Source organism: Heterodontus francisci, unplaced genomic scaffold (assembly GCF_036365525.1).
Source record: "Heterodontus francisci isolate sHetFra1 unplaced genomic scaffold, sHetFra1.hap1 HAP1_SCAFFOLD_260, whole genome shotgun sequence".
Lineage (NCBI taxonomy): Eukaryota > Metazoa > Chordata > Chondrichthyes > Heterodontiformes > Heterodontidae > Heterodontus > Heterodontus francisci.
In genome coordinates this window covers 2,427,455-2,442,454 of record NW_027141018.1, presented here as the reverse complement: position 1 = coordinate 2,442,454, position 15,000 = coordinate 2,427,455, and positions in this window count along the sequence as shown.

Below are 15,000 nucleotides of genomic sequence, written 5' to 3'. Positions count from 1 at the left end.
AGGGTGCAGCAGAACACCATGAACTTTGACACCTGATCCAGTGTGTAGTGGAGGGCTCCTCCCGAGCGGTTCAGACATCGGAAGCATTGCTTCATCACACCGATGGTCTATTCCTGGTGACACCATTGCCCACGTTATACACAAGTTAATTGTGTGATGTTGGTTGGCGGTGAGAGGTGGTTTGGGGGAGTAGAAACATGAGCTGTGTCCAGAGCGGGATTCCTTTGTCTCCGAGGAGCCACATTCTGAATCAGCATGGGGACCGAAGTGTTGGGACCGGCTGACTGCTTCAGAATGAAGGTATGGTGGCTGCTGCCAGCATAGTGGACATTCACCAATATGATGTACTGGGCATGCTCTCACACCAACTGTACATTAATGGAGTGAGAGTTCTTCCAGTTCCTGTGACTCTCCCTATTGAAATGGGGGCCCGGAAGAGCAACCTACACCATCAGGAATTCCGCTATCCTGACAAAGCCACGGGATCTCTCATCCTGATTCTCCCTGCTGAGGGAGAAATGATGACATAGACGGTCACCCTCACCTCCCAGAATTATCACTGGACAACACACAGGCCTCGCAACTACTGGTCAGTTAGTGTAACATCAGTGGTGATTAAGGTTTTAGAAACAATAATAAGGGAAAAATGGCGACACACACTTGGAGAGGTTTGAGTTAATTAAGGATTGTCAGCACGGATTTCGAAAAGGCAGATTATGCTTGTCTGAGCTAATTGAATTTATTTCGATGATCAGAGAAGGTTGATGAAGGGAATGTGGTGGATGTTATCTACATGGATTTTATGAAAGTATTTGATGAAGAACCAAACAAAAGCTTGGTTAACAAAATTGAAGCTCATGGAATCGCATCCAATTGGATAAACAAATTGTCCAAAGGACAGCAAAAAGATAAATGTTTTAAATGGTTGTTTTTCAGACTGGAGGATGGTAGACAATGACTCTATGACCCTAGCGCTCTCTATGACTGGATGTTGGATATGTCTCCGGCTCCTGCCTGGAAAGATCCAGATACATAGAGTTTCAATGAAGCTGTGACCTTAACAGCCACTGACAGCTCCGTCCTCACCCTGGTGAGAGGCTTCAGGTCGTGTTACAGGAGGTGACACAGTTCTGTGACCACCTCCTGATTGAATCAGAGTCACCTCACACACTGCTCCTGGGTTAGGTGTAGGTAGGGAAATTGCTCTTGGAAAACCCGGGGTGGGTTGGCAGCGCCCCCTCCTCCTACCTCTTTACAGAGCATCCCCTCTCTGCAGTCTCTGCTCCATGTGTTGGTCATGTTACAGACCCAGAGACACTGTAACTACAGTCCCCATACCTCGTCCAGAGTTGGGTCACCAAATCCTCTGCCCTCCCTGAATGTCTGCAGCAGCTCACAACACAACCTCCAGAAAACCATCCACAGAACCTCCACCAACTTTACAATAGCAGAAGTAAGTCAAAAGCCCGTCACCTGTAAGTTGGATGTCTGGTCCTTTTAAATAAGACTAGAGGGGGTACCACGTGCTGCTGAATGTATGTTCAGCTGAGAGTGACTAACACAGGCGGTCAGTGGACATGCACAGACCAAGTTTCAAAGACGTACATCAAAGTTCCCGGTATGGTACATTGACATCACTTTCAAATCCATCCTCAAAGGAACAACACATATCCGGTACGATTGAGCTAGAGCCCCGCCCAGATTGGGACACTGTGCAGGCCACACTAGACGTGGCCGGCAGTGAAGACCACACGAATAGAACATAGATGATACGTGTTTGCTGGAGCCCTGCCCAGCATGGGGTATTGTGCACTAGCAGTGGTGGGCTCTGCGGTTCTCATCATTTTATGGATCCCAGCTTCTGTACCGTCAGCACCAGTAGTGCTGCAGAGTCTAAAATCGTGGCTCTGGACAGATACAGAGGGAAATAAATTCACTTTAAAAGGAGAACTGAAAAAAGATTGAAGTCAAAAGAGTTGCAGGAATATGGGAAATGGACAGGGAAATGGGACTATCTGGAGGGGTGAGGCCATGGAGAGATTCAAACACAGGAATGATTAAAATTAAGGTGCTGCCAGACTGGGAGCCAATGGAGATCAGTGAACACAGGGGTGATGGGTGATCGGGATTTGGTGTGAATTAGAATACAGGCAGCAGAGTGCTGGATGGACTGTGGTTTATGGATGTTTATAACTGGGAGGGTGACCAGGATAGAATTGGAATAGTCAAGTGTGGATTTAACGGTGACACGGATGAGGGTTTATGCAGCAGATGGGCTGAGGCAGAAGTGGAGACGGGTGATATTACGGAGGAGTTAGTAGGCAGGGTGGTGATGGACAGAATATGGAGATGAACTCAGCTCAGGTTTAAATATAACACAGAAGTTGTAAACTGTCTGGTACAAGCTCAGATATTGGGCAGAGTGGAGTATGTGCTTCCCAGATAGGGGATGGAGTTTGTGATGGAGACCAATGATACTGGCTTCAGTATTCCCCAAATTTACATTACAGAACAGTATTTCATTGAAACAGGGTTTACAGATCTCCTAGCCTGAAATAGAGACAGCAACAGCAGCAACGATGAGAGAGTAAATGACAAGAACTATAATACAGTTGACAATGGTTTATAGAGCTAATAGCTGGAGATATTCAACAGGCATAACAACGGCAGCAAGAAGGGCAGAGTAAATTACAGGAGCAGTAATGTAGTTAAACATGGTTTAAAGAATTAATAGCCAGATATAGAGACTTACCAGGGACACCAAAGATAGCCAGGATGGGATAGTAAATGTATTGAATAATCTTCAGTGCGAGATAGATACGGAAGTTTAATGACATCCGATCATAATATGTAGAAAGGGAGTAAATAACCGAGGATAAACTCCTGTCCATTGTTGTAACATTCCAATCTATTGTACTCAGATTCTGAGCCATTGTTGCACCATTCCAATCTATTGTTCTCAGATTCTGACCCATTGTTGTAACATTCCAGTCTTTTGTTCTCAGATTCTGATCTATCCTCTCTCTATCTCTCTGGAGCAGCTGATCTCTGTAAGTGCCGGAGCTGATGCTCCCACTGACTATGGAATAACATATTGAAAGAAGCCCCTTATTAATAGAAGATGGAAAACACAATTAGGGTCCATGGAGACTGACATTATGCACAGTCACGGAACAAACAGATTCAGTTAACCATTTTCAAACCAACACTTTTTGTACCACAATAAAGTTGAACATTTACCCAGTCTGGATGGGATGTATGAAGGTTGCTGAGGGAAGGAATGGTGTAAATAGCAGAGGCACTGGCCAGAATATTCCAATCCCCCTTGGATATGGGCGTGATGACAGCTTTCCACAGGCTCACCACACTCTGGGTGAAGACACTTCTCCTCATCTCAGTCCTGAAAGTTTTACCCCGTATCCTTAGACTATGAGCCCTGGTCCGGGAGTCCCCCACCATCGGGAACATCCTTCCTGCATCTACCCTATCAAGTCCCGTTAGAATGTTATAGGTTTCGATGAGATCCCTCCTCACTCTTCTGAATTCCAGTGAATATAGTCCTAACCGACTCAATCTCTCCTCATACGACAGTCCTACCACCCCAGGAATCAGTCTGGTAAAATTCTACTGCACTCCCTCTGTAGCAAGAACAGCCTTCCTCAGATAAGGAGACCAAAACAGCACACAATATTCCAAGTGCAGCCTCACCAAGGCTCTGCATAATTGCAGCAAAACATCCCTGCTCCTCTACTCGAATCCTGTCTCTATGAAGGCCAACATAACATTCGCCTTTTTCGACCGCCTTGTTGTACCTGCATGCTTACCTTCAGTGACTGGTGTACGAGAACACCCAGGTCTTGCTGCATATTACTCTCCCTCAGTTTATAGCCCTTCAGATAATATGTTTCCTTCCTGTTTTTGCTAGTAAAGTGGATAACTTCACATTTATCCACATTATACTGCATCTGCCATGCATTTGCCCACTCACTCAACTTGTCCAAATCACCCTGAAGCCTCTCTGCAACCCCCTCACAACTCACCCTCACACCCAATTTTGTATCATCTGCAAATCTGGAGATATTACATTTAGTTTCCTCATCAAAATCATTAATATATATTGTGAATAACTGGGGTCCTAGCTCCGGTCCCTGCGGTACCCCACTAATCACTGCCTGCCATTCAGAAAAAGATCTGTATATTCCAATGCTTTGTTTCCTGTCTGCCAACCAATTTTCTATCCATCGCAATACACTACCACCAATCCCATGCGCGTTAATTTTACACGCTAAACCCTTACGTGGAACTTTGGCGAGAGCCTTCTGAAAGTGCAAATAAACCACATCCACTGGCTCCACCTCATCAACTCTACCAGTTACATCCTCGAAGAATGCTAGTAGATTTATCAAGCATGATTTCTCTTTCATAAATCCATGCTGACTCTGTCCGACTCTACCACTGTTCTCCAAGTGCTCTGCTGCAAAATCTTTGATAATGGACTCCAGGATATTTCCCACGACCGATGTCAGGCTGACTGGTCTACAATTTCCTCCTTTCTCTCTACCTCCCTTTTTTAATAGTGGGGTAACATTAGCTACCTTCCAATCTGTAGGAACTGTTCTAGAGTCCATAGAATCTTGGAAGATGACCACCAATGCATCCACTATTTCTAGGGCCACTTCCTTAAGTACTCTGGGATGTAAATTACTAGGACCTGGGGATTTATCGGCCTTCAATACCATCAACTTCCCCAACACCATTTCTCTATTAATACTGACATCTTTCAGTTCCTCTCTCTCACTAAACCCTGTATTCACCAACACTTCTGGTATGATATTGGCGTCCTCCTTTGTGAAGACAGAACTAAAGTATGCATTTAGTTGGTCAGCCATTTCTTTGTTTCCCATAATACATTCCCCTGTTTCTGACTGTAACGGACCTTCATTTGTCTTCGCCAATCTTTTCCTCTTCACATACCTATAGATTCGTGTCCAGTCAGTTTTTATGCTCCCCGCAAGCTTACTCTCATACTCCATTTTCCCCTTCTCAATCAATCCCTTGGTGCTCCTTTGCTGAATTTTAAACTGCTCCCAATCCTCAGGTCTGTTGTTTTTCCTGGCAAATTTATATGCCTCTTCCTTGGATCTAATGCTATCTCTAATTCTCCTTGTAAGCCATGATTTGGCTACCTTTTCCGTTTTACTTTTGTGCCAGACAGGGATAAACAATTGTTGCAGTTCATCCATGCGCTCTTTGAATGTTTGCCTTTGCCTATCCAGGGTCATCTCTTTCAGTAACATTTCCCAATGTATCATCAACGACTCATGCCTCATACTTTCGTAGCTTACTTTATTAAGATTCACGACCCTCGTCTCAGAATCAATTAGGTCACTCTCTATCGTGATGAAGGATTTTATCATATTATGGTCGCTCATCCCCAAGGGATCTCGCACAACTAGATTGTCAATTATTCCTCTCTCATTGCACAATAACCAGTCTAGGATGTCCTGTTCTCCAGTTGGTTGCTCAAAGAATTGGTCCTGAAAACCATCCCGTATATTCTCCAGCATTTCCTCCACAATGTATTGTGACCAATTTGATTTGCCCAATCTATATGCAGATTCAAGAAACCAATAATTACAGATGTTCCATTATCGCATGTGTCTCTAATTTCCTGTCCAATGCCATTCCCAAATTCAGCACTGCAGTCTGGGGGTCTATATACAACCTCCACTAACGTTTTCTGCCCCTGAGTGTTTCTCAGCTCTACCCATACATATTCGGCATCGTCAGAGCTAATATTCTGCCTCACGATTGCGTTAATTTCCTCTTTAACCAGCAATGCAACTCCACCGGGGGTGGAGATAGTACGTTTTAGTGATTGTGTGAATATTTGGTCAGAAGCTCATCTCAAGATATCTCAGGGTTAACTATGTAACTAAGTCTGTGAACAGTTTGGCTTCGTCTCAAACATTTACAAAGGAGAGGGATGGAGTGTGTAACTAGGAAATGTTTGGAGCAGAGACAGAAAGCAATGGCTTCAATCTTCTCAATATTTAATTGACATTGCAGATGTGTGAGGTAATACATTTTGAAAGGATGAATGAGAAGAGACAATACAAGTTAAATGGTACAACTATAAAGGTGGTGAAATAACAGAGACACCTGGGATTTGTACACAAATCTTTGAAGGTAGCAGGAAAGGTTATCTTGACAGTTAATAAATATATGGGATCCTAGGGCTTATAAATAGAGGCAAAAAGAACAAAAGCAAGGACATTATTTGAAACATATATAAAATACTATTTCAGCTCCACCTGGAGTCTTGTGTCGAATACTGGGAACCACACTTTAGGGAGGACATGAAGCCTTCGGAGAGGGTACAGAACTGTTTTACTAGAATTTGTCAGGGTATGAGGGATTACAGTTATGTTGCTGGGGTTGTTCTGCTTTGAGCAAAGAACTTTCAGAGGAGATTTGTTTGAGGTGTTTAACATTCGGAAGGATTTAGATAAATTAAATAAAGAGAAACTATTTCCAATGTCCAAGAGACACAGATTTAAGGCGATTGGTAAAAGAAGCAGATATGAGGATTTTTGTTTCTGAGTGGTTTGGATTTGGAATGCACTGTCTGATAGACTGATGGATACAGATTCAATAGTAGATCCCAAAAGAGAATTGGATAAATATCTGAAGGAGATAAAATGCAAGGATATAGTGAAAGAGCCAGGGAGTGGGACTAACTGGATTGCTCTTTGAAAGGGCCAGCACAGACTTGATGGGCCGAATGGCCTCATTCAGCTTGTGCTATTCTATGATTCTATGATGGTTCCCACCAGGACTTTCACAATATTCCTCTCCTTTCACAAGGAGTTTGATAAAGTACCACATAAAAGCCATGTTACCGAATTAGAAACACATGGGATAAAAGGACCAATATCAGCTGTGACTCAGTTTGTAGCTCTCCCCCCTTTCAGTCACAAGCTTCCAGGATCAAGTGTCACTGCAGGACTTGATCACAAGAATCAATGCTGACATTGCAGTGCAGTACTGAGGTTGTGTTGCACTGTCAGAGGTGCAGTCTATCGAATGAAACTTTAAACCAAGTTGCAGTCTGCCCTCTCAGGTGGATGTTAAAGATCCCATCGCACTATGTAGAAGCAGGGCAGGGGAATTATTCCCGGTGTCCTGGTCAAAATGTTTCCTTCAATCAACATCACAAAAACAGATCTGATCATTATCACATTGCTGCTTGTGGGATCTTGCAGTGCAGAAATTGTCTGCCTGTTTCCTACATTACAAGAGTGACTTCGATTTAAGAAGTATTCATTGGCTGTAAATCGCTTTGGGACATGCAGTGGTCATGAAAGGCGTTTCATAAATGGAAGTCTGTTCTTTTATTTTCAATGTCAGCATGCGGGAAATTAGCTCAGTGACAGAAAGTAGAGAAAAGTGGAGAATGGTTGTTGTTCAGTCTGGAGGGAAGTACACAGTGGGGTTCCCCAGTGTCACAGTTGCTGTATGTTAATGCAATGGGCTTGTGTACAGAGGTGATAATGTCAAATATTTCAGATGGCAGGAAAGGCAGAAATGTTAATAAACAATGAGAAGGATAGTAATACACTTCAGGAGGACAAAGACTGACTGGTGAAATGGGCTGGCGGATGGCAAATATAATTTAACACAGTGAAGTGTGAAGTGAGACATTTGGGTAGGAAGTGCAAGGGAAGGCAACAGAAACAAATTGGTATTGTTTAAATGAGGAGATAGGAACAGAGAGACTTGGTGTGTATTCAGACAGATCTTTGAAGGCCGCACGAAAAGTTGACAAGTTTATGTCTGATATAACAGACATCAGGTAGAAAACACTATTGAGAAGCAGGCTGAATATTAAAGGTCCAGTGGGTAAGTGAAAAAGCAAATAAGTGAAGCAAAGAGTGAGCATGAAAAGAGGCGATCATTGAAGGAAATCCCAAAGTTTTCTATAGGCACCTAAATAGTAAAAGGGTAGTAAAAGGAACAATGGAGCGGACTCAGGACCATAAAGGCGATTTGCACATGGAGGCAGAGGATATAGCTGAGGTACTAAATGAATAATTTCCACCTGTCTTTACCAAGGAAGAAGATATGGAATCCTTTCCTTTATTAGCCGAGGTATAGAATATACGAGCAGGGAGGTTATGCTAGAATTGTATAACTCATTGGTTAGGACACAACTTGAGTACTGTGTGCAGTTCTGCTCACCTCATTACAGAAAGGATGTAATTGCACCAGAGAGGGTACACAGGAGATTTACGAGGATGTTGCCAGGACTGGAAAAATGCGGCTATGAGGAAAGATTGGACAGGCTGGGTTTGTTCTCCTTGGAATAGAGAAGGCTGAGGGGAAATCTGATTGAAATGTACAAAACCCGGAGGGGCCTGGATAGAGTGGAGGTGAAGCGTCTATTCACCTTAGCAAAGAGGTCAGTGACGAGGGGGCATGGACTTAAAGTGATTGGTAGAAAGATTAAAAGGGAGCTGCGGATTTTATTTTTCACCCAGCGGGTGGTGGGAGTCTGGAACACACTTTCTGAAAGGGTAGTTGAGGCAGAAACCCACAACTCATTCAAAAGGTGTCTGGATATGCAGCTCAAGTGCTGTAATCTATCAAATGCTGGAAGGCAGGATCAGAATGGATGGGTCGTTTTTTGGACAGCATAGACACGATGGGCCAAGTGGCCTCTCTCTGTGCCATAAACTTTCTATAATTCTAAGATGCAACCCAGGCAATGTTGAAAGAGGGGGTAAGTCAGAAATTGATAAAGAGGAAGTATTAGATAGGCTGTCTGGACTTAAATTGAATAAAGCACCAGGATAAGATGAGATGTATCCAAGGATACTGAGGAAAGTGAGGGTGAAAATCGCAGAGGCACTGGACATAATTTTTCAGTCTTTCTTAGACTTGGGGATGATGCCAGAGGACTGGAGAATTGCAAACTTTACACCCTTGTTCAAAAAAGGGTGTAAAGGTAAGGCCAGCAACTACAGGCCTGTCAGTTAAACTTCGGTGGTGGGAAAACTTCTAGAAAGAAATAATCTTGGACAAAGCTAATAGTCACATGGACAAATGCGAGTTAATTAAACAAGCCAGCATGGATTTCTTGAGAGAACATCATGTTTAACTAATTTGCTGGAGATGTTTGGGGTGGTATCAGAGAGAGTTGATGAGGGCAATTCTGTTGATGTGGTGTACATTGACTTTCATATAACGGTTTATTCAGTTTCAAATGAACCTGCCTCCACCATTCTCAAGCAGTGCATTCCAGACATTTAACTATTCCCTGCATGCAAAAACCTTTTGATACAATGCCACACAACAGACCTGTGAGCAAACTTGTAGCTCATGGAATAAAAGGGACGGTAGCAACATGGATACGAAATTAGCTAAGTGACAGGAAACAAAGAGTAGTGGTTAATGGATGTTTTACAGGCTGGAGGAAGGTTTGTGGTGGAGTTCCCCAGAGATCAGTGTTGGGATCCTGCTTTTCCTAATATATATTAAGGACCGAAACCTGGGTGTACAGGGCACAATTTCAAATTTGCAGCTGTTACGAACGTTGGAAGCATTGTGAACTGTGAGGAGGATAGTGTAGAACTTCAAAAGGACACACACAAGTTGGTGGACTGGGCAGAGAGGTGGCAGATGAAGTTCAATACTGAGAAATGTGAAGTGATTCATGTTGGTAGGAAGAACATGGGGTGACAATATACAATTCTATAGGGTGTTCAGGAGCAGCGAGACCTGTGTGTATATGTGCAGAAGTCATTGAAGGCGGCAGGACAGGTTGAGAAAGTGTTTAATAAAGCATGCAGTATCTTGGGCTTTATTAATAGGGGCATAGAGTACAAGAGCAAGGAAGTTATATTGAGCTTATATAAGACACTATTTCAGCCTCAGCTGTGGTATTGCATCCAGTTCTGGGTGCCACACTTGAGGAAAGACGTGAGGACATTGGAGAGAGTGCAGAAAAGATTGACCAGAATCATTCCCAGGATGAGGATTTTCAGTTATGAAGATAGATTTGAGAAGTTAGGACTGTTTTCCTCGGAGAAGGCTGAGAGGTGATTTATTAGAGGTTTCAAAAATCTTGAGGTGTCGGCATATAGTAGATAGAGAGAAACAGTTCCCACTCGTGAAAGGATCGAGAACGAAAGGGCACAGATTTAAAGTCATGGGTAAAAGAAGCAAAGACGACCTGAGGAAAATATTTTTTCACACAGTGTGTGGTTAGAGTCTGGAATTCACTGCCTGAGAGTGTGGTGGAGGCAGGTTCAATTGAAGCTGAATAGACTGTTATATGAGAAGGAAGAATGTGCAGGATTACAGGAAGAAGGCAGGGAACGGCGTTAGGTGAATTACTCTTTCGGAGAGCCAGTGCAGACACGAAAGGCTGAATTGGTCCTTCTGTGCTGTAATAATTCTCTGATGTTTTTATTACAGGATGCTGACCAAGGTGACACTGTGATGGGGCGTCTCAGATGGGTGTAATGGTGGAGAATGGGGAATTCATGGCTGGAAAGGGAAGTTGTCCTATGGGAACTGGAATCTTAGCAGGGACTCTCCGACGGCCTGTCCGGGTCGAAGGCATCCAGGAAATATCTTCCCTCCCACCTCCTCCTGAGGTGGCCTCTGGATTCCTGGTGCCAATGCCTGTGTCCTCATGATGTTGATGATATGAAGGGTGCAGCAGAACACCATGAACTCAGACACCTGCTCCAGTGTGTACTGAAGGGCTCTCCCCGAGCGGTTCAGACATCGGAAGCATTGCTTCATCACACCGATGGTCTGTTCCAACAGGTTCCTGGTGACTCCATTGCTTACATCATACACACACTTTTTGCGTAACTAACGGTTGATGGTGGGAGGTGGATTGAGGGTGTAGAAACATGGGCTGTGTCTAGAGGGGGTTCCTTTGTCTCCAAGGAGCCACATTCTGGTTATTCATGGAGCCCCGATGTGTTGGGACCGGCTGACTGCTTCAGAATGAAGGTATGGTGGCTGCTGCCAGGATGGTGGACATTCACCAACATGATGGACTGGGCATGCTCACACACCAACTGCACATTGATGGAGTGAGAGTTATTTCAGTCCCTGTACCTCAACCCAGGGGTTGACATGGGGGCCCCGCAGAGCCACCGACACCATCAGGAATCCCGCTGTCCTGACAAAGCCACGGGATCTTTCATCCTGCTTCTCCCTGCTGAGGGAGATATTGATGACATAGATGGTCACCCTCACTTCCCAGAATTATCAATGGACAACACACAGGCCTAGTAACTACTGGCCAGTTAGTTTAACATCAGTTGTGAGGAAAGTTTTAGAAGCAATAATCAGGGGAAAAGGACAACACACACTTGGAGAGGTTGAGTTAATTAAGGATTGTCAGCACGGATTTCTAAAAGGCAGATCATGCTTGATGAACTAAATGAATTTATTTAGAAAATCAGAGAAGGTTGATGAAGGGAATGTGGTGGATGTTGTCTACGTGGATTTTATGAAATTATTTGACGAAGAAACACACAGAAGCTTGGCTAACAAAATTGAAGATCATGGAATAGCATCTAATTGGATCAAAAATTGTCCATAGGACATAAAAAAGAGAAATGTGTTAAATGGTTGTTTTTCAGACTGGAGGATGGTAGACAGTGATGTTCCCCAAGGGTCAGTGCTTAGGACCACTGTTTGTTTTTTTGCTATATATAAGTTACATGGATCTTGGAATACAGAGTAGAATTTCAAAATTTTCCGATGATACCAATCTTGGAGGTGTGGTAAACAGTGAGGATGTTGCAAACCACCTGTAGCAGGATATAGATAGGCTAGCAGAATGGACAGAGAAGTGGCAGGTGGAATTTCATACAACGGAGTGTGAGATGATGTATTTTGTCAGAAGGAATAGGAAGGTAATATAGACTTAATGACACAGTTCTAAAGATTGTGCAGGGACAGAGCGACCTGGGGCTGCATATGCATTGATATTTGAAATTGGCAGGACATATTAGGAGAGTGTTTAGCGAAGCATATCAGATCTTGGACTTCATCATTCGAGACAATGAATTCAAAAGGATACTGGATGGACACCCGAAGGAGATGATCTTGCAGGGATACGGGGACTGACTGGGAGAGTGGGGCTGACTGGATTGTTCCACAGGGAGCGGGCACCGAGGGGCCGAATGGCTATCTTCTGTGCCATAAATGTGTCTATCACTCTCTATGACTCTATGTTTGATATGTCTCCTGCTCCTGCCTGGAAATATTCAGATACATGGAAGTTCAATTAAACTGTGACTTTAACAGCCACTGACAGCTCCGTCCTCACCCTGGTGTGAGAAAGAACAAAAGAGCAAAAAACATTACAGCACAGGAACAGGCCCTTCGGCCCTCCAAGCCTGCGCTGAGCCAGATCCTCTATCGAAACATTCGCCTATTTTCTAAGGGTCTGTATCTCTTTGCTTCCTGCCCATTCATGTATCTGTCTAGATACATCTTAAAAGACGCTATCGTGCCCGCGTCTACCACCTCCGCTGGCAACGCGTTCCAGGCACCCACCACCCTCTGCGTAAAGAACTTTCCACGCATATCCCCCCTAAACTTTTCCCCTCTCACTTTGAACTCGTGACCCCTAGTAATTCAATCCCCCACTCTGCGAAAAAGCTTCTTGATATCCACCCTGTCTATACCTCTCATGATTTTGTACACCTCAATCAGGTCCCCCTTCAAGCTCCGTCTTTCTAATGAAAATAATCCTAATCTGCTCAACCTCTCTTCATAGCTAGCGCCCTCCATACCAGGCAACATCCTGGTCAACTTCCTCTGCACCCTCTCCAAAGCATCTACATCCTTTTGGTAATGTGGCGACCAGAACTGCACGCAGTGAGGCTCCAGGTCGTGTTGCAGGAGGTGACACAGCTCTGTGACCACCTCCTAATTGAATCAGAGTTACCTCACACACTGCTCCTGGGTTAGGTGTGCAAAGGAAAATTGCTCTTGGAAAACCCAGGGAGGGTAGGGCAGAGCCCCTTCCTCCTCTCACTTTACATAGCTTCCCATCTCTGCAGCCTCTGCTCCATTTGTTGGTCGTGTTACGGACCCAGGGACACTGTAACGACAGTCAAGAACAAATACCAAAGAACAGTACAGCACAGGAACAGACCATTCGGCCCTCCAAGCCTGCGCCGATCTTGATGCCTGCCTAAACTAACACCTTCTGCACTTCCGGGGCCCATATCCCTCTATTACCTTCCTATTTATGCATTTGTCAAGATGTCTCTTAAACGTCGCTATCGTATCTGCTTCTAACACCTCCCCTGGCAGCAAGTTCCAGGCACTCACCACCCTCAGTGTAAAATACCTGCCTCGCAGATTCACTCTAAACTTTGCCCCTCGCACCTTAAACCTATGTCGCCTAGTAACTGACTCTTCCACCCTGGGAAAAAGCTTCTGACTATCCACTCTGTCGATGCCGCTCATAACTTTGTAAACCTCTATCATGTCGCCCCTCCACCTCCGTCGTTCCAGTGAAAACAATCCGAGTTTTTCCAACCTCTCCTCATAACTAATGCCCTCCAGACCAGGCAACATCCTGGTAAACCTGCTCTGTACCCTCTCCAAAGCCTCCACATCCTTCTGGTAGTGTGGAGGCCAGAATAACACGCAATATTCCAAGTGTGGCCTAACTAAGGTTCTGTACAGCTGCAACATGACATGCCAATTTTTATACTCCGTGCCTCGTCCGATGAAGGCAGGCATGCTGTATGCCTTCTTGAATACCTTTTCCACCTGCGTTGCCACTTTCAGTGACCCGTGGACCTGTATGCCCAGATCTCTCTGCCTGTCAATACTCCTAAGGGTTCTGCCATTTACTGTATACCTCCCACCTGCATTAGACCTTCCAAAATGCATTACCTCACATTTGTCCGGATTAAACTCCATCTGCCATTTCTCCGCCCAAGTCTCCAACCGATCTATATCCTGCTGTATCTTCTGACAATCCCCATTATTATCTGCAACTCCGCCAACCTTTGCATCATCCGCAAACTTACTAATCAGACCAGCTACATTTTCCTCCGAATCATTTACATATACTACAAACAGCAAACGTCCCAGCACTGATCCCTGCGGAACACCACTAGTCACATCCCTCCATTCAGAAAAACACCCATCCACTGATACCCTCTGTCTTCTATGACCGAGCCACTTCTGTATCCATCTTGCCAGCTCACCTCTGATCCCGTGTGACTTCATCTTTTGTCTGCCATGCGGGACCTTGTCAGAAGCTTTACTAAAGTCCAAATAGATAACATCCAATGCCCTTCCTTCATCAATCATTTTCGTCACTTCCTCAAAAAACGGAATCAAATTAGTAAGACACGACCTCCCCTTCACAAAACCATGCTGTCTCTCGCTAATAAGTTCGTTTGTTTCCAAATGGGAGTAAATCCTGTCCCGAAGAATCCTCTCTAATAATTTCCCTACCTATAATTTCCTGGATTATCCTTGCCACCCTTCTTAAACAAAGGAACAACATTGTCTTTTCTCCAGTCCTCTGGGACCTCACCTGTAGCCAATGAGGATGCAAAGATTTCTGTCAAGGCCCCAGCAATTTCTTCCCTTGCCTCCCTCAGTATTCTAGGGTAGATCCCGTCAGGCCCTGGAGACTTATCTCTCTTATTGCTCCTTTTTGATAATGAGATGACTGAGACTATCTGCACTCCCTTCCCTCGGCTCATCATCCACCAAGTCCTTCTCTTTGGTGAATACTGATGCAAAGTACTCATTTAGCACCTCGCCCATTTCCTCTGGCTCCACGCATAGATTCCCATCTCTGTCCTTGAGTGGGCCAACCTTTTCCCTGGTTACCCTCTTGCTCTTTATAAATGTATAAAAAGCCTTGGGATTTTCCTTAAACCTGTTTGCCAATGACTTCTCATCACCCCTTTTAGCCTTCCTGACTCCTTGCTT